The following is an 18,000-nucleotide window of genomic DNA, read 5'->3' on the forward strand; positions in this document are numbered from 1 at the left end:
AAGGCAGACCGCTTAACGACTGCGCCACCCAGGCGCCCCTGTTAAGTCTCTTTAATCTGTAGGTGCTCCTTCCTTTCTTCTCTCTTTTTTTTCTTGCAGTTTTAGTTGAAGAATCCGGATCATTTGTTGTATCATTTCTCATAGTCTGGATTTTGCTGATTGCATCCATGTTGTGTCATTTAACATGATCCTCAGTCCCTTCTATTTTTTATAAATTGGTTTTTAAATCTATGAGCTTGATCAGATTGAGGCTCCGTTTTTCTCATGGGTGTGGGGCAAGACTGTTTAATGGGTGCTGGCATACAAGTCTACCTGGAGACATAGAGTGTTGGTGGTTTCTTTTTTGGTACTGTTAATCAGCCAGTGGTGATCTTTGCCTACTCATTAGGGGTTGTAAAATGATATCAAATCCTATAATTTCTCCTTCAACTATTAGCTGGAATACCTCTATAAAAAGAAATTTTCCCTCAACAAGTATTTAGTTTCTTTAAGGTTTAGATCTGATAGGAATGGCAGACTCAGTGCTTGATTCTTGCCCTTCACTTACCAGTTTTCAAAGGATTGAGTTGTTTCTCTTAGCGTCCTCTAAAGACGACCAAAAGATTTAAGTATATTTGATGTGTTTCAGTCCATTTGTTAATCCTCATTGATACTCAGTTGTTCTTTGTCCATTAGGAGTTTGTTAGGCTGGCTCCTAAGTCTTTTTAAATGTTCAATATCACAGAGTTGCGTTTTATTTTATTTTATTTTATTATTTATTTTTTTTAAGTAGTCTCCATGCTCAGTGTGGAGCCCAACATGAGACTTGAGCTCACCACCCTGAGATCAAGACCTAAGCTGAGATTAAGAGTCAGACACTCAACCGCTCAACCGACTGAACCACCCAGGCACCCCTTGAGTCTTTTGAAACAGCCCTTGTAATCTTTGAAAGCTTCCTTGCTTTCCATTATGACAAGGTGTTCCAGATGCATCTTATACATGTTCTGTCCTCTTTCCTTTTAATAGGAAATATCTGAAAACCACAATATGTTCTCAGAGCTGAGCTAAGCGCAGGTTAGAATGTTGAAGTAGTATTTTGAAAAGAACTGCCCGCCCTCAGGGGTTCATAGCCCTTAAAGTTTTTGGTTTTTTATTGATTTGATTTATTTGTATACATTGTTTGATGTGATAAAATCAGTTTTTGATTTCTTCTTACTCGATTATAGCCAATCTCTGATTTCATTATATAACAAGTACCTATAGTAAAGTGAGATGATTGTCTAAAATAAGTAATTTTTATAATTTAAGAAAATTTAATGTGTAATAAAAAGGAATAAAATGAATTTAGAAAGATAAAACCTTGAAATGATATACATTTTACAAATATGTTACCCTGTGAGAAGAGTAGTTTGTTTTTGCATAAGTAGGTAACCATATAATTTATTGTCTAGCCTGGGAGATACGTGAGAGGGGCGTTATTAATAATTACTTTGGGAGAAACAGGTATAAACCAGGACTTTGCCCAGCAAAGTTGAACATATGCTCACCCTGCTTATAAACTAATTGACAATATCCATAGGTCTCCTGAGACCAGGGGTCGTATCTGTCACGTTCACAATAATGTCTGTGGTACCTCACATACTGTTGGTGCTCAGTAAGTTTTTGTTGGCTGTTACAAAAAGCCTGCAGATATTTGGAGGTTCGGTGTAGATTTTAAGTGTTTTTTTGTGCTTAAATTATGATTGCAATTTTTTCAAATTTTCTTTCATTAACACTTGCATCTAAATGATCCTATATATTGAATCTGAATAGATATGATGAATTCCCTTATTCTTTTAGTTTAGATTTAGATGTTTTGTTTATTATAGAAATAATACATGTTCGTTATAAAAACATGAGAAAATCTAGATAATCTCACCACCACCTCTCCCCTACACTTACAAAAAAAAAAAAAAAGTCTTCTGTCTTCTGGTTGGATTTTAGGGGAGAAAAGAGCAGAGCAGTCATATATTCGACTAGTTCTTGATCTTTCAGAATCCCTCTGACTCACCTTTTAGCCAGTGGGCCTTAGTTTCCTCCATTTATAAAAGAGGCTAGTACTTATCTGACAGGAACTTTGTGACTCTTAGATAAATGTGGTTTTTTAGTGGGGAGGAGCTGAGGAAGGAGGGAGTGATTGATTACTTGAACAGTGTTTCTGTGATCAGAACTATCTTTGGTCGCTGTAGCCACATTTCTTAAAGATATTGCCAAAAGTAGTGATAGAAAATTTGCATTGATGTGAACTACTGTGAAAATTCTTTGATTGTGGTAAAGGACGTATATGTGGAGTCCAAGTTACTGACTGAAATCTTTTCTCCGACATAAATAGATGAAGGGGAATTAAAATTAGTCATATGTCCTCAGGCCTCTGACTGGGTAACCTGCTTGGTCATGTTGGCTTGGTTATCTTGACCACTCATTGGATTTGAGTAATGACAAAAGTTATTTTAAAAACAAGCGAGCAAATAAATATTTATGCAGGTTTTTTATTACATCTATTTATAGCACTTATATTGTGAAGAGCTGTGGTTTTCCTTAGATTAAGAGACATTATATAAAAATCATCCTCCCCACATAAATGTTTCCTCCACCTACTCATTTGTCTGCAAGCCAGGAGTCTGTTCACTTCCTCTTGAGCTCGGTGCCTTTGCTGTTTGTAGGCTCATTTTTTTTAGACATTCCAGTGCAGTTAAAATATAAATCTCTAAAGTGTGTATTGTTACTAATTAATTCATTTCATACCCTAAAAGTAACTTCTTTGGAGTTTATGAGCAGATAGTGTCTTAAAACATGTCGTTCATTCAGAGGCCTGGATGTTTGGGATTTTTGTCTTACTGAAACATGTACAGTCATTCACAATTCAATACAGAGAATCGTTTGGGAAAAGGTAATTAAGAATTCTATGTGGAAAGATAACTTTTGTGTTTGAACATCTTCCATCAGCTTTTCCTGCTCAGGTTATTACTGACCAACTGTTGGGCCAAGAAGCAAATAGCCAAGAATAATTTTGTGTGATGCCGAGAGTTTTTTTCCCCCTCCTAACAAGCAGATTGTTAAGTTGCTGCATGCTCTGTAGGTTAGCCTGGAGTTAAAATTTTAGTGTTATGTCACCAGTAACTAACAGAGGTTTGTCAGTGTGTGTGTGTGTGTGTGTGTGTGTGTGTGTGTGTGTGTGTTCATAAGGATTGGGCCTTTCTTTCCTTAACCTGAAGAGTTAGGATGAGTTGTCGCATGAAGATGTATTGAAATTCCCCCCCTATACTTTACCTGTTATCTGGCACTTAATGAAAAAACTTGCTCGAAAGTTGCAGGTCCCTTGAGGGCAACAAACACTACACTCAAAATGAAACTAGGTTACTGTTTCTGTAACATGCAGTGGTTTGTATCAAAAGCTGTTTTGGTCTTAACTTTGAGATTATCCCTTATTCTTTGAAGTGGTCATATTTTAACTTGGAGTGGTTTTAAATTTTAGAATTTCCTGAAGTGAACATAAAAATGTTTTAATATTTTCTTATGTGGTTGTTGTACACAAGTTTATAGAAAGCTTATCTCCAGACAACATATTTCTTCAATAAGACCAAAAGAAAAAAATACTGAAGATTTGAGGAAGTATTGAACACTGACAGTGTTTTAGGAGTGTATTCCAAATGGTTTTAGGTTGCTCTATAGTCTCCTTCGCTTCTGATATCTGGACTTTTGTGCTTTAGTACTTTGAGTGTGTTTTAACGTTAGAACCATCTTTATAGTATAACCAAGAGAAAATTAGGCGCTTTCCATTTACTATTACTACTTTTTGTTTTGTTTTGTTTTTGTTTTTCTTTTTTTTTAAGATTTTATTTATTTATTTGACAGAGATAGAGACAGCCAGCGAGAGAGGGAACACAAGCAGGGGGGAGTGGGAGAGGAAGAAGCAGGCTCATAGCAGAGGAGCCTGATGTGGCTCGATCCCATAACGCCGGGATCACGCCCTGAGCTGAAGGCAGATGCTTAACTGCTGTGCCACCCAGGCGCCCCCTATTACTACTTTTTGTAACGTACCATCTTTTTTCTTTTGGTTGATAGGTTCTGAAATGAGGTAGAGCTTAAGACTGTGGCTTTATCATACTTTTTCTCCTACTTACAATTTTTTAAAAGCTAAACAAACGAACCTCCCACTATAGCGAATTACAGAATGTTTTCTTGTAAAGGCTTCTTTGTGCTAAGAGGTGTTCCTTCCCACCAGCATTCAGACACACTCAGGTCTCTCCCATCTTTAGAGACCAAACTCAAGCCTTGTGTCTGTTTTGACTCCGACTCCAGCTTCTGTCCCTCAGCTTCCATTCTGTCCTGGTCACTCCCTCGCCAGCTGGTAGCAGAGGCCCCACAGCTAGGGAGCGAGAGCTGCAGAACCCAGCCCGAGTCTGAGCCCTGAGCCAGTGTACTAAGTAATTCAAGACTGCGGTTTTATCAGGGAAACAAGAGGCTCGCCAGAGGACAAGTGGGCCTTCAGGTTAGGGAATGATTCAGCCGCTAAATTCAGTGGTCAGTTTTCTCTGTCTTACTCGGTGTTTTAGCAGCATTTACGATAGTTGACCAGTTCTTCTTTCTTGAGAAAATGTGTTTATATCCTAGCTTCTGTGCCCTGCAGTTGCGTGTTTCCTTTTAGCTGTGTTCGCTTCTCTTCTCTTTGTTGGCGCTTTCTCCTCTGCCCTGAGGGCTCCCCAAAGCTTTCTTTTATTTATCCTGTCTTCCCAGCCCCCAAATTTAAATTCTTTCTGTATACCAATGTCTCCCAAATAGTCACCTCTAGGCCTGACTTCCTCTCGATCTCCACCCTCTTCCAGCCAACTGACATCTCTACTTAGACATCTAGTTTGCATCTTACACGTGACTGTATCAAATAGGATGTTTCAACTGATAGAAAATCCAGTTCAAAATAATTTTAAAATAGAGAAAATGTATCATTACAAGGAACAAGATGCCTCGGTCTAGGATTGGTTTAAGTCTGGTTTAGTGACATCATCAAGGACCCACGTTCTTTCCACCTTTCTACTGTGCCGTCTTCGAGATGTCTACTTTGTCCTTGGGCCATCTCCCATCATGTGCACAAGATGGGCACCTCCATTCTAGGCATCATTTCGAGACAAGAGGACATCCAGCAGGGGGTGGTTAATGCTTTCTTTTTGCTGCTTAAGAGTTTGGAAATCTTTCTCAGAAGCCTCCCAGCTGACTTCCACGTAAATCTCACTAACCAAAACTTGGTCACAGGCCCGCCTCTAAACCAATCATTGGCAGTGGGAATATGGACATGTAAACAATTTTTATACAAAATAGAAGGAATAAGTATACTAGAGGTAGTAGTTACAAATAAAGGGGAAGTGATGGAACTGGGGAATTTCAGAAAGAAGAAGTAGTGTTTGAACTGAATATTGAAAAACTAGCGAGGTTCACTTGTTAGGGAGGGAGATAAGGGCATTCTTGACTGATGGGACAACATACACTGATGACTGGCATAGAGAAATTCTAGGATGTTCAGGGAACATTGAGTAGACCCCAAAACCAATGCATAGAGTTTGTGGGGGGATGTGGAGGGAAATGAGATTAGAGAAGTAAGATGAGGGGTCTAACCTTGAAGGAGGTTTGGCCTTAATTTTTTGGGAGTAGTTGTCACTGTAAAGGAATTTTAGCAGTATTTAGCAAAAGACTTCTCTAGTCACTGTGCGAAAGAGATACTCTCTTTGAATTTGAGGCTGATTGTCTTATATTTTTTGCTTTGCCTCTCCCACCTGTGTTTTCCTCTTAGCTGTAGGAAGGGAAATTTAAATTGGGTACATCATCTTTGATCTAGTTCTTTCTTTATCCATCACATCAATAAGCAAATTCTGTTGACTTCTCCTTTTTTGCCTCTCTGCCACCTTTTGGTGTTACATGTATTTCTCAGGCCTGCCATTAGAACCCTCCATTTTCTGTCCCTACTCTGTATTTACAACGTTGTCACCTCCTAATCCCCGGCCAGACTCCTTTGGCTAGGCCTTTGTCTTCATCACCCCCGGGATATACTATGCTTATTCTTGAAGATACCTTTATTCACACAGCCCTCCCCTCCGCCAGTCTTTTAATTTCCTCTCTGCCTTTTCGGATCCCTCCCGCTTGTCAGGACCTAGCTCAGATCTCATGCCCTGCACAGGGCCTCCCATAGCCTGGGCGTCCAAAGTCTTTCCTGCCCTTTTAAATAATTATATGGCACCTTTAAAAGAAATAGCATTTATTTGGCAATTGTGACTTATTTTTTCTGTATAGTTGCTTGCTCTCCAAACACTTTTTAAGCTTGTAAAGATTAGGGCCAACACAGTAATTATTTGAAAGAATGAGTAGTATCTTTTCCTTATATTAGATTCTTGGTACTTTGTATGTAGATGATAGTCAAAGCTTATGAATAAAGAGTAGAGTGTGAGAATTGCACAGAAGATGCTTCATGGGGGGGGTGCCTGGGTGGCTCAGTCGTTAAGAGTCTGCCTTCAGTTCAGGGCATGATCACAGAGTCCTGGGATCAAGCCCCACATTGGGCTCCCTGCTCTGCTGGGAGCCTGCTTCTTCCTCTCCCACTTCCCCTGCTTGTGTTCCCTCTCTCGCTGGCTGTCTCTCTCTCTCTGTCAAATAATAAATAAGATCTTAAAAAAAAAAAAAAAAGAAGATGCTTCGTGGGGGTGCCTGAGTGGCGCAGGTTGGTTAAGCGTCCAACTCTTGGTCTCGGCTCAGGTCAGGATCTCAGGGTCATGAGACCAAGCTCTGCATGGGGCTCCACGTTCAGTGCTCAGTCTGCTTAAGACTCTCTCTCTCCCTCTGCCCTTCTCCCCAACTCTCTTTCTCTCAAATAAATTAAAAAATCTTTTTTAAAAAATGCTTAATGTGTAAACTCTTCTTGACTATAAATGTCACTTTTATAATCAGAAAAAAAGTCAAAAAGCTATTTCTCTCTTTGGAGGGGAAAAAGGAGATCTGGGCATTCATAAATAAGCCTTGTATTTGATAACAGTTTTAGTAAACAGAGTCCCGTCACTTCCAGGACTGTGGGGTGCTGGATATACGGTCTTGTGAGACTCGTAACTGTAACTCAGTGTGCTGAGGGCAACAGCCCCAAGCCTAGCCATCCATTCTTCTCTCTGTTCAGCTCTAGTTCCCAAAAGGGAGAGAGGATCCATCGGGTCCATCTGCCAGCATCCAGTGTAGAACGCCTGTACTGAATAAAGCTGTGCTCTATGCCACCACTTTTGCCTTTAATTTTGGCATAGTTGTGGCATGGTCACCTGGTTTTATTTCATTCAGCCTGCAACTTGTGTTTAAAAAAAAAAAAGGACCGGGGCGCCTGGGTGGCACAGCGGTTGAGCGTCTGCCTATGGCTCAGGGCGTGGTCCCGGCGTTCTGGGATCGAGCCCCACATCGGGCTCCTCTGCTGGGAGCCTGCTTCTTCCTCTCCCACTCCCCTGCTTGTGTTCCCTCTCTCGCTGGCTGTCTCTATCTCTGTCAAATAAATAAATAAAATCTTTAAAAAAAAAAAAAAAAAAAAAGGACCATTAAAAAAAGGAAGAGGCAGCAGTGGATATTGGCCGGTATCTGAGGCTTCATGGATTTCTTCCACATCCTGTTGGGCATCTTGCCTTAAATGCTTTCTTACTAAGGCAAAGGACTGAACAGAATCTTCCACGGAATGGTGTTAAGTGTGGTCATGTCGCTCCACCCTGAGAAAGTGTGGTGGACCCAGTTTTAGAAAAACTTTTTGGAAAAACCTGACCTACACCACGGGTAAGGTTGTGGGCTTGATCTCATTTGTATCACACGTATTTCAAGACCATACATAATATATTCCCGTAACCCAGGCATCCCCAACCTGAGATTTATAAGCTAATTTTAAAGATTTTTTTTTTATTTATTTGAGAGAGAGAGAGCGTGCGGCACATGAGTGGGGGGAGGGACAGAGAGAGAGGGAGAAGCAGACTCCCTGCTGAGTAGGAAGCCTGACACCAGGCTCGATCCCAGGACCCTGAGATCATGACCTGAGCTTAAGGCAGCCACTTAACTGACTGAGCCACCCAGGCACCCCAATAACCTAATTTTAATGTTCAAAAGTCAAATGGAAATCATGGTGAAGCTGGACAGTCTAACCAAAAAGTTAGATGGCTGTTTGGTTTTTTTTTTTATATATTTGGTTATAAGAAATAAAAAAGTATGGGTCACCTGGGTGGCACAGCGGTTAAGCGTCTGCCTTCAGCTCAGGGCGTGATCCCGGCGTTATGGGATCGAGCCCCACATCAGGCTCCTCCGCTATGAGCCTGCTTCTTCCTCTCCCACTCCCCCTGCTTGTGTTCCCTCTCTCGCTGGCTGTCTCTATCTCTGTCAAATAAATAAAATCTTAAAAAAAAAAAAAAGAAATAAAAAAGTATGATCTAAATGCAAATTCTGAGACAATATTTTAAAAGCAGTGCTCCATGGGAACGTGACAGGAGAGTTGGGGGTGGAGAGGGGCGTGTATGACAGCCCTTCTTGTTGAAAAGGTTGGGAATGACTGTGTGGCAGTAGGTGACCAGATGAATTAGGCAAAAGAATGGAAGCAAATAACCCAAACAGTAGATGTCAGTGCTGGAAGGGAACCCCTTAACTGTATAGCTGAAGAAGCCAAGGGCGGGCAAGGTCAAGTAGCCTGCCAGGAGGTGTGGAAGAGCGCAGCAGAGCCCGGCTCGGCGTGCAGGGTGTGGTCCCTGTTCCGCTCAGTGTCCCCGCATTCCTGCTGTTAGGGCACAGCTCTTCGTTACTGGCCTGCTTTGCCATCTAGTAATGTCATTTTTATGCAAACTCTCATAATTTTCAGATAATCTTATTTTCTCAGACCACCTTGAGACTCTTAGTGTCCAGATAGCCTATTTCGTTTTCTCTCTTTTTATTGAGATAGAATTCACCTACCACATAACTTGCCATTTTAAAAAGTACAGTCTTGTGGTTTTTAGTATATTCGCAAAGTTGTGCAACCATCGCCTGTATCTAATTCCAAAACATTTTCATCCCCTGAAAAGAAACCTGGAACCCATTAGCAGTCCTCTCCTGCCTACCCCCAGCTCCTGTCAGTCACTAATTTACTTTCTGTCTCCATGGATTTGCTTATTCTGACCATTTCATATAAATGGAATCATATAACGTGTAGCCTTTTGTGTCTGGCTTTTTTACTTAGCATAATGTTTTCAGGATTCATCCATGTTGTACTGTGTGTCAGTATTTCATTCCTTTTTTTGACAGATAATATTCCATTATATGGATATACATTTTATTCATGCATTCATCAGTTCGTGTCTATTTGGATGGTTTCTACTTTGGGGCTATTATGAGTAATGCTATGAACATTTATATGCCAGTTTTTGTATGAACATTTATTTTCAGTTCTCTTGAGCGTATACCTAAGAGTGAAATTGCTGGGTCATATGGTAACTCTATGTTTCCCCTTTTGAGAACCGTCGAACTGTTTTCCACAGTGGCTGCACCAGTTCGTATTCCCATCAACAGTGCACGAGGGTTCCTTTTTCTCCACATCGTCACCAACACTTGTTGCTTATTGCGTTTTTGATTTTAGCCCTTCTTTTTTTTTTTTTTTTAAGATTTTATTTATTCGACAGAGAGAGAGACAGCCAGCGAGAGAGGGAACACAAAGCAGGGGGAGTGGGAGAGGAAGAAACAGGCTCATAGCAGAGGAGCCTGATGTGGGTCGATCCCAGAACACCGGGATCACGCCCTGAGTCGAAGGCAGACGCTTAACCGCTGTGCCACCCAGGCGCCCCTTAGCCCTTCTGACAGGTGTGAGGTGGTATCTCATTGTGGTTTTGATGTGCATTTCCCTGATGACGAGTGATGATGAGCATCTTTTCATGTGCCTGTTTAGCCCATTTCATTCTATGTATTTATAGGGAGGGAAAGAGAATGAATGAGGGGGGACAGAGGGGGAGGGAGAGAGAGAATTTTGATCCCACACTGAGTGTGGAGCCTGATGCAGGGCTCGATCTCACAACCCTGAAATCATGACCTGAGCTGAAATCAAGAATTGGACGCTTCAGGGGCGCCTGGGTGGCACAGCGGTTAAGCGTCTGCCTTCGGCTCAGGGCGTGATCCTGGCGTTATGGGATCGAGCCCCACATCGGGCTCTTCCGCTATGAGCCTGCTTCTTCCTCTCCCATCCCCCTGCTTCTGTTCCCTCTCTCGCTGGCTGTCTCTATCTCTGTTGAATAAATAAATAAAATCTTTAAAAAAAAAAAAAAAAAAAGAATTGGACGCTTCACTGACTGAGCCACCCAGGCGCCCCGCCCATTTCATTTTTCAAACTTATTTACCCTTCCCTATCTCTTGCCTTTTTTCATCTTCATTACGTCATGTTCACTATGGAAAAATGCATGCAACAAACCCTAAAATTACATAAATCTCTGCTCTGCCACCCATAATTTATAACTTCTTCAAGAAAGAGTTTCTCAAATAAGGAGAAAGGAGCCAGCAATGAACCCCTCCCCCCTACCTACTGGGAACTTTGCCTATTATCAGATTATATCAGTGTGGGTACTGTTATTCTAGTTTTACAGGGTGGAATTGGGTCAGACCAATTGCCTTGCCCAAAGTCATATACCTGGCTAAGTAGTATATTGGGGTTCATACAAGATCATTATTTTGCATTTAGTGTTACTTATCACTATTCTTTCTCATTCAGCTGTTAATTCACTTATGATCATGGATATGCTGTAGAGATTGAGAGGAGTGTAGGAACAGGAGAAAAAATTAATTTATAAACCTGATTTAAATATACATTACAAATAAGGAAAAGGAAAAATCTGCTCTATAATATGAGGTCTTAGCTTGGGGTTTATGGATCCCTAGGGGTTCCATGGATGGGTTTCTGGAAATGACCAAATTGGCAAACTCCTTGAAATTGCACATAAAATTTTGTATGTTCATTTTTCTGGGGGAGAAGATTTTTAATTTTCCAAAGATTCTCAAAAGTTGAAGAATTGCTGCTAAGAAGAGTAACATACAGATTTATGGGAAGGAAAAGACAAGCAGTATGTTAGCATTTGTCTTTTCCCATCGGCCATGTTTTGGGTATGTTATGGTTTGGGTTAAAACTTCTCATCTGCTGTCAGATATTTTTGTTTTAGACTCTTTGTTTATGCCTGCTGGTTGAAGACTATTTCTGTTAAACTTTTTTTCCAAGTGTTAATTTTTGAAGTGTAAAAAATTTTCTGTTAATTAGAAAACAGTAACAGTCCTTTGTCTTTTGGTAGGTCTAATATGTAAATTCTTGCATTTCCTTTTTTTAATTCTAGCATTTCCTGATGTTGTTTACACATCTGAAATATTTGTCATTTTTATTTCTATAAAATACAAGAATGTAATGAGGGCCTTTCTCAGTTTTCATTTTCTGAATGAGTTTTTCATTCACATTCACGATGATCTTGTCAGTTAACATATAGATAGGCCTCTCATAATGGCTTACATTATAGGTAGCCACAGTCTGAAGAAAGATTCACAAGGCCTCTTAAAGCCTCTGATTTTTCTTAATAAAGCTAATGAGCAGAATATCAGTTAATAATGATCAGGGCACTCCCACAATTGGCCATGTTGAAAACAGACTAGTGCATTAACTCCCTGCATTCCATAAAGTACCTTGGGTCAAGGCCAGACTGAGACTTTCCCAGATTATGTATTTTATGGTTATGTTCTGACTGTTTCCAAGGGCACAGAATTTCATTTGAGCATTCCTGCAGCCAGGACTTTGTCAGATTTTAATGGAAAAGATGGCACTAATACAAAACTCTTACTCTTCTTTTTAAAAGGACTCCTTTGTTTAAATTATATTCTCCTGTCCGTGGGTGATGTTTGTGAATTGAATAATGGAAAGATGTTTTGAATACACCTTGTGATCACCCAGGTCCTGCAGGGTAGCCTACTTAGTATTTGATTTCTTCTTTGCCCCAGGGGGTTACGGGTGAAAGTTAAGGTTGCTTAAGCCACTGGGATGAGTAATGCGTATTCGTTTTTATTGTCTTCTATGGCAATGTTGGGACTGTTGACGCTTGAAGGTAATTAGGTAGTGCCTTAGGGGGAGCACCTCTTCTTTGTCCTCTTTCTCCTAGCTTCTCCTGCGTATTATTGAGGAAACACAATGGCAGTCTCATTTAAATGCATGTGTAAAAAAACTACAGTGAAAATTTATTTTTATAAAAGCTTTGTCTGAAACTGAAGGTGACAGGCATTTCTCAGTTCCATGTCTTACAGATAACCGATTAGATGGACTGCTTAAAAAATAATTGATGTACGAAATTGTGTTAGGTGAGATTGCATTAAAATTAGTTGTTTTTCACCTATATAAAATATAGGCATCTGAGAACGTTTTACAACATTGATCTAAAATGTGGAGCAGTGATGTGTGTCCTTTGAGGTTTTGCTTGTTGTGAAGTTGACTCCCACATGTTGTGTTGGTAGCTTTGCTGTGCAACCCAGGCTGATTTTGTGCTCACCCTTGGAAATGAAGGACATTTATAGAATGCTATGGATCTTGCGACAACTTTTTTCACTGTAGATTTTGTATCCGTAACTTGCACTTTACACATCAAGTTTAAGGTCCACAGATTTGTTCAGGTTTCATCCATTGAAAGCCTAAGAATTTTGTTCCAAGAAGATGAACTGAAACAATTTAAATCTTCACTTGGTCAACCTGGTTACTGTGGAACACGAAGTGCAGATGAGTCACTCTGAAAACTGAAATGTATCCATGTGAGTTTTTCTAAAGATTTTTTGTTTGAGAGAGAGCACAGCCGAGGCAGAGGCAGAGGGACAAGCAGACTCCCTGCTGATCTCAGAGCTCAGTCCCAGGACCCCGAGATCATGAGCTGAGCCGAAAGTCAGATGCTTAACTGACTGGGCCACCATGCGCCCCTCCATCTGAACTCATCCAACGTTCGAGACCTTGTGGAGGGAGATGGGTGTTCACTAGCTAAGGTTAAAACTTAGACCCTTGAATACTAGTCTAGAATTTTATTTTTTACTTTGTGTCATTAGAGATTTTTTGTTGTTGTTGTTCAAGGTCTAAATACGTTGTGTAAAGTAATTGTTATTTACCAAGTTAGCTCAATAGGGTTGGTTAGCTGGGATGAGGAGTTAGAAAACCAGAATTCCAGCCCTTACTCCATCACTTAACCAGCAATGCCACGGGAACGTTACTACACTGAGCCTTAGCTGTAAAATAGGAACAACAGTCCCAAGTCATTGTAGGGCAGTGATGCTTAAACGAGATAAACAAAACCCTGTGTGGTTTCATTCCTGTCTTTTTCATGTTGAGTTTCTTTTGTGCAACTTGCCTACTTCCCTTCTCCATCTCTCTGACTTCTGCTTGTCCTTCAGAACCAGCTCCAGCTTTAGCTCATTTCTGAAACTTCCTCTGACAGGCCCAGCACCTTTTACACCAGTTACTCACCTCCTCGTTCCGCACTTCGTCTGTGCCTTGTATGTAAAGGTGAGTGTGTTTATTCAAGAAACACAAGAGGGCTCTTGTGAGCATTTATACCTACTGACTCATTTAATCCCAGTAACACACCATGAGGCAGACACAGTTATTATCCCCATTTTACAGATGCAGAAAATGAGACGTAGGGAGGTTAAATAATTCGCCCAAGGCCCCCGAGCTCTGGTGTGTGTCAGAGCCAGATTTCCAGTGCAGGCAGTCAGGCCTCGGTGTGTGCTCCTCACCGCTGGGCTGGGCTGTGTTTTGTCGTTGTCCCTGTTACGCTGTTCAGTGATTACCGGTTTTCACGTCTGCCTACCTAGTTAGACTTTTGAACTACTCCAGCTCCCACAATACCAAACACATAGTAGGCACTTAATAAATGTTTAACAGGTGTGTGATAAATGTGCTCTGTGTAAACTGTAAAACATCGTATAAATGTGAATTATTATCACCACTACCATATACACTTGGTAAATCAGAAGTACAGTTTACCGACCTTGCAGTTTTGCAGTTTGTTGTCTTGGCTCCCGTTTTTCAAGGTGGCAGACTGAGGTTTGGATTGGTAAAATTTAAGGGTTGACAGTACCAAAACTTGGGTTAAACATGAGCTATAGTCATGGGTCCCGTCATTAAGCCTGTTCGGTCACGCATTCTTTGCCATAATAACATAGCTTGTTTTATGTAAAAGAACAAGGTCAGAGAGGTCTAAGTGATTCTCACTGTACTTGATAAAATTACGTAGCAGTTCAGGGTCTTAAGTAGTCAGTCTTCCGTTGTTCACCGTAGGTATCTTCAAAGTTGTCTTACTCTTAGAGGTTCTTTTTAAGAAAAAGACAAGGACACCGTGAGATTCCAGTCATTTCAGACAAGTAGAATCTACTGTATTAAGAAAAATCTCAGGGGCGCCTGGGGGGCTCGGTCAGTTAAGCATCTGCCTTCGGCTCGGGTCATGATCCCGGGGTCCTCGGATCAAGCACCATATCAGCTCCCTGCTCAGTGGGGAGCTCGCTTCTCTCTCCCTCTGCCTCTGTCTCTGCCCCCTCAAATAAATAAATAAAATCTTAAAAAAAAAAAATTAAGGGCACCTGGGTGGCTCGGTCAGTTAAGCGGTCAGCTCTTTTTTTTTTTTTTTTTTAAGATTTTATTTATTTATTTGTCAGAGAGGGAGAGAGCACAAGCAGGGGGAGCGGCAGGCAGAGGGAGAAGCGGGCTCCTTGCTAAGCAAGGCACCCGATGCAGGACTCAATCCCAGGACCCTGGGATCATGACCTGAGCCAAAGGCAGACATTTAACCAACTGAGCCACCCAGGCATCCCAAGCAGTCAGCTCTCGTTTGATTTCCGCTCAGGTCATGATCTCAGGGTCCTGGGATCCAGCCCTGGGTCATCCTCTGCACTCTACATGGAGTCTGCTTGAGCTTTCTCTGTCTCCCTTTCTCTCTTCCCCTTCCCCCCCCCCACTCACGCACTCTCTCTCTCTCAAATAAATAAATCTAAAAAAGTAAAAGAAAAAATTAAGCTTTTAGTATGGACATGAGTTTTAAACTCAACGTAATTACAGGTAGGGAAATGAAATAATTATGTCATAAGGAACGCATTCTTATAAAAAATCTTTTTAAAATTACAATTCAGATATTTAAATTTTTATTTTTGTCAGTACTGAAAATTTAGTATAAAAAGGTTTATGCTTTTATTTTATCCTAATTCCCAGTATTATCTTTCCTACTTCGATTTTTTTTTTAAGATTTTATTTATTTATATATTTGACAGAGAGAGAGACAGCCAGCCAGAGAGGGAACACAAGCAGGGGGAGTGGGAGAGGAAGAAGCAGGCTCCCAGTGGAGGAGCCTTATGTGGGGCTTGATCCCAGAACGCCGGGATCACGGCCTGAGCTGAAGGCAGACGCTTAACGACTGAGCCACCCAAGCGCCCCTCAACTTCAATTTTTTTTACTTATTTTTAATTTATTTTATCTTGCTTAATTGTGTGTTTGTTTTATTACATGTAATATAATATACATATCTATATCTGCCCTTCAGGCTTTTTTGAAATACACTGTCCTTCACAGACTTTTCCCGATTTCTCCAACTAGAAGTGATTTTTCTCTTCTAAGCTTTCAGATTTCTACTTTTTCTTTACTCAAGTGTATAGTAGTTGTTAAATAGTTATATGACTGCCCAAGACTTTGAGATGAGTTGTTACTTGGCAAATGTGTCACTAACATACTTTCCTAATAAGAAAGAAGTGAGTAGCCTTCTGGAAAAGCCATAAAGCTTTGGGTAAAGTGTCAGACCATTATTAGCACAGACCCACCTGTCCTCCTGCCCATCGTTCCTAGTGGATCTTTTTGGGGGGCGAATTTTGCCGATATGCACTTACCTTTCCCTCCTTGTTCCTTTCCATTTCTTGGTAGTTGTTCTTCTGGCCCGATCCTCATGGATGGTTGTACGCCTTAGAAAGCTCTGCGTTCAGCAGGACCGCGGGTAGTTTGAGCTTTGGAGACAGGCCGGTGGAGGCGGTTCTGCCAGTGGGTAAGCACAGGTGGCAGAGTGATACACTTTACGCAGCTGCCCTTTCAACCTGAAAAGACTTGCCCCAAATAGAATCTTTCTAACACACGAGGAGGTTGCATAGGTACATATTTTAATAGAGAGAAAACTGTTGGATTTGTCAAAAATTAACTATGAAAACGTTTCAGGGAACAAAGTTATTTTTCTTCTAAGACTAAATGTAAGTAAACATTCTTGAAGACGCTGTAAACTGATTTTGTAGTCCACTTGGGGGAAAATGGCATGAGAAAGAAGCACATTCTGGAAGTTGCACTTTACTATCTATAATATGCTATTATATTTTCTAGTTTTTTCTTTTCTTAAGATCTACTTATTTACTTTAGAGATTTTATTTATTAATTTGAGAGAGAGAGAGAGCATGAGCGGAGGGAGGGGCAGAGGGGGAGGGAAGAAGAAGCAGACTCCGTGCTGAGCAGGGAGCCCAGGACCCTGGGATCATGACCTGAGCTGAAGGCAGGTGCTTAACCGACTGAGCCACCCAGGAGCCCCTAATTTTTTCCTTAAGATTGTATTTTCTTCCTACTAGTTGGTCAAGAATGTAGAGTGCCAGGACTGGTTGCTTCTCGATTTGTATACCTCTTAATAAACATACCACATTTTTTCCTAAGTTGTATAACGTTAATTATAGCAAGACACTGAGGAATGACCTGCTTTAGTTTAGAATTTATTTTAAGAAGCAGGAGAAAATGATCTCTAAGAACTTGTTTTAATACCAAAGAGAGAGGAATTAAAACAGCTTTAAGTATTAATGAGGGTCATTTCTTATTTGCTGCTTCTGTCTGCTTTCAGGTTCTTAGAGCTCAGTGTATTCACCTAGAGAGTATTCTAAACACTCAAGTTCAGATGATTTGTAGTAAGTAAGTTAGAACTGAGGATAGACATTAAGAGTTGGGTAATGAAACATGGAATGTTCTAATCTCCCTAATGTGCTTTTGGTTTTGTAAAGGTTACGCGCGATTGTGCTCTTAGGAGATAGTTTAAATCTTCTGGAAGGAGAATAAAGGAAGATTATCTTCAAAACTGAGATAAGGCAAAAGGTGCCAAAATCGAATGAAAAAAGTAAAATGTGGGCAGAAAGCCTATGTGTGTTTCAGAGTGAACAGTTAGACTCCATCTTCTATCGTGGCCGTGTGGTTTATTAATGTTTCTGTGAGTTTCCCTGATTGTAATAGTGGGAGATACCAGTCTCAGGTTCATATGCGAATGCATATACGTGTGTAGCATTTAAAATAGAATAAAGAGCTCTAACTGTAATTTTTTGAAGAAAGAATAGTCTTATTTTCTAACTTACTGAGTAGAGAATTCCCCTGTGAATTCAGCTCTTTGTCTTTCTGATTTTTTAACTTTTCACTCAGTAATTCTCCTGTCTGTGCAGTCTAGCTGAGGGCTGAGGTGGCTGATGCATGTAGTACGGGTACACGTGCACATTCACAGAGAACTACGGTAGTGAGGTGATGCTGCCGGGACAAATCACTCCCCAGGCTCGGCGGCTTAAGTCAGGGAAGGCTTTCTTTCCCACTGCATGGCCACGGTCAGTCAGCGGGGAAGCTCTGTGCATATCGCTCAGTGATGCAGGCTGATGGAAACAACCGTCTTCTTGTACATGACTGGTCACCATGCCTGAGATGGGAAAGAGGTCTGAGGGTCTCTCGTTAGCCATGAGATACAACAGCTCAGCAATGATGCTCGTCTCTTATTTCACAGCACGATGGCCAGAACCGGTCAGGTAGTCCCTCGTGCCAACGGCAGGGGCCGCAGGTGCAGCACTGCCTTCGCCAGAGAGACAGCTGGAAACACTTGATAAACCACCTTTTGGTCATGAGATCCTCAGTCCACTCTCTCTCATAGGCAAAATACACTCAGTCCCTCCACAAGGGAGGGGACCCCGAGATCCCATCCA

The 18,000-nt window shown here is 41.1% G+C and overlaps 1 protein-coding gene across 8 annotated transcripts in view; it reads left to right on the forward strand.

Moving 5' to 3' along the window:
- Window positions 1-18,000, forward strand: part of ZNF652 (zinc finger protein 652) — a 56,120-nt gene that overhangs the window by 16,277 nt on the left and 21,843 nt on the right. For 2 of the 8 annotated variants that reach the window (XM_034641663.1, XM_034641664.1), the window contains one exon: window positions 15,944-16,061. The exons of 5 other annotated variants lie outside the window; for them this stretch is intronic. The gene's annotated coding sequence lies outside the window, so the exon portion shown is untranslated. Of the gene's footprint in view, window positions 1-13,516; window positions 13,541-15,943; window positions 16,062-18,000 lie in introns of those variants that run through there. One more of the 8 variants, XM_019804342.2, reaches the window with a different exon arrangement.

Source organism: Ailuropoda melanoleuca, chromosome 13, assembly GCF_002007445.2.
Source record: "Ailuropoda melanoleuca isolate Jingjing chromosome 13, ASM200744v2, whole genome shotgun sequence".
NCBI lineage: Eukaryota > Metazoa > Chordata > Mammalia > Carnivora > Ursidae > Ailuropoda > Ailuropoda melanoleuca.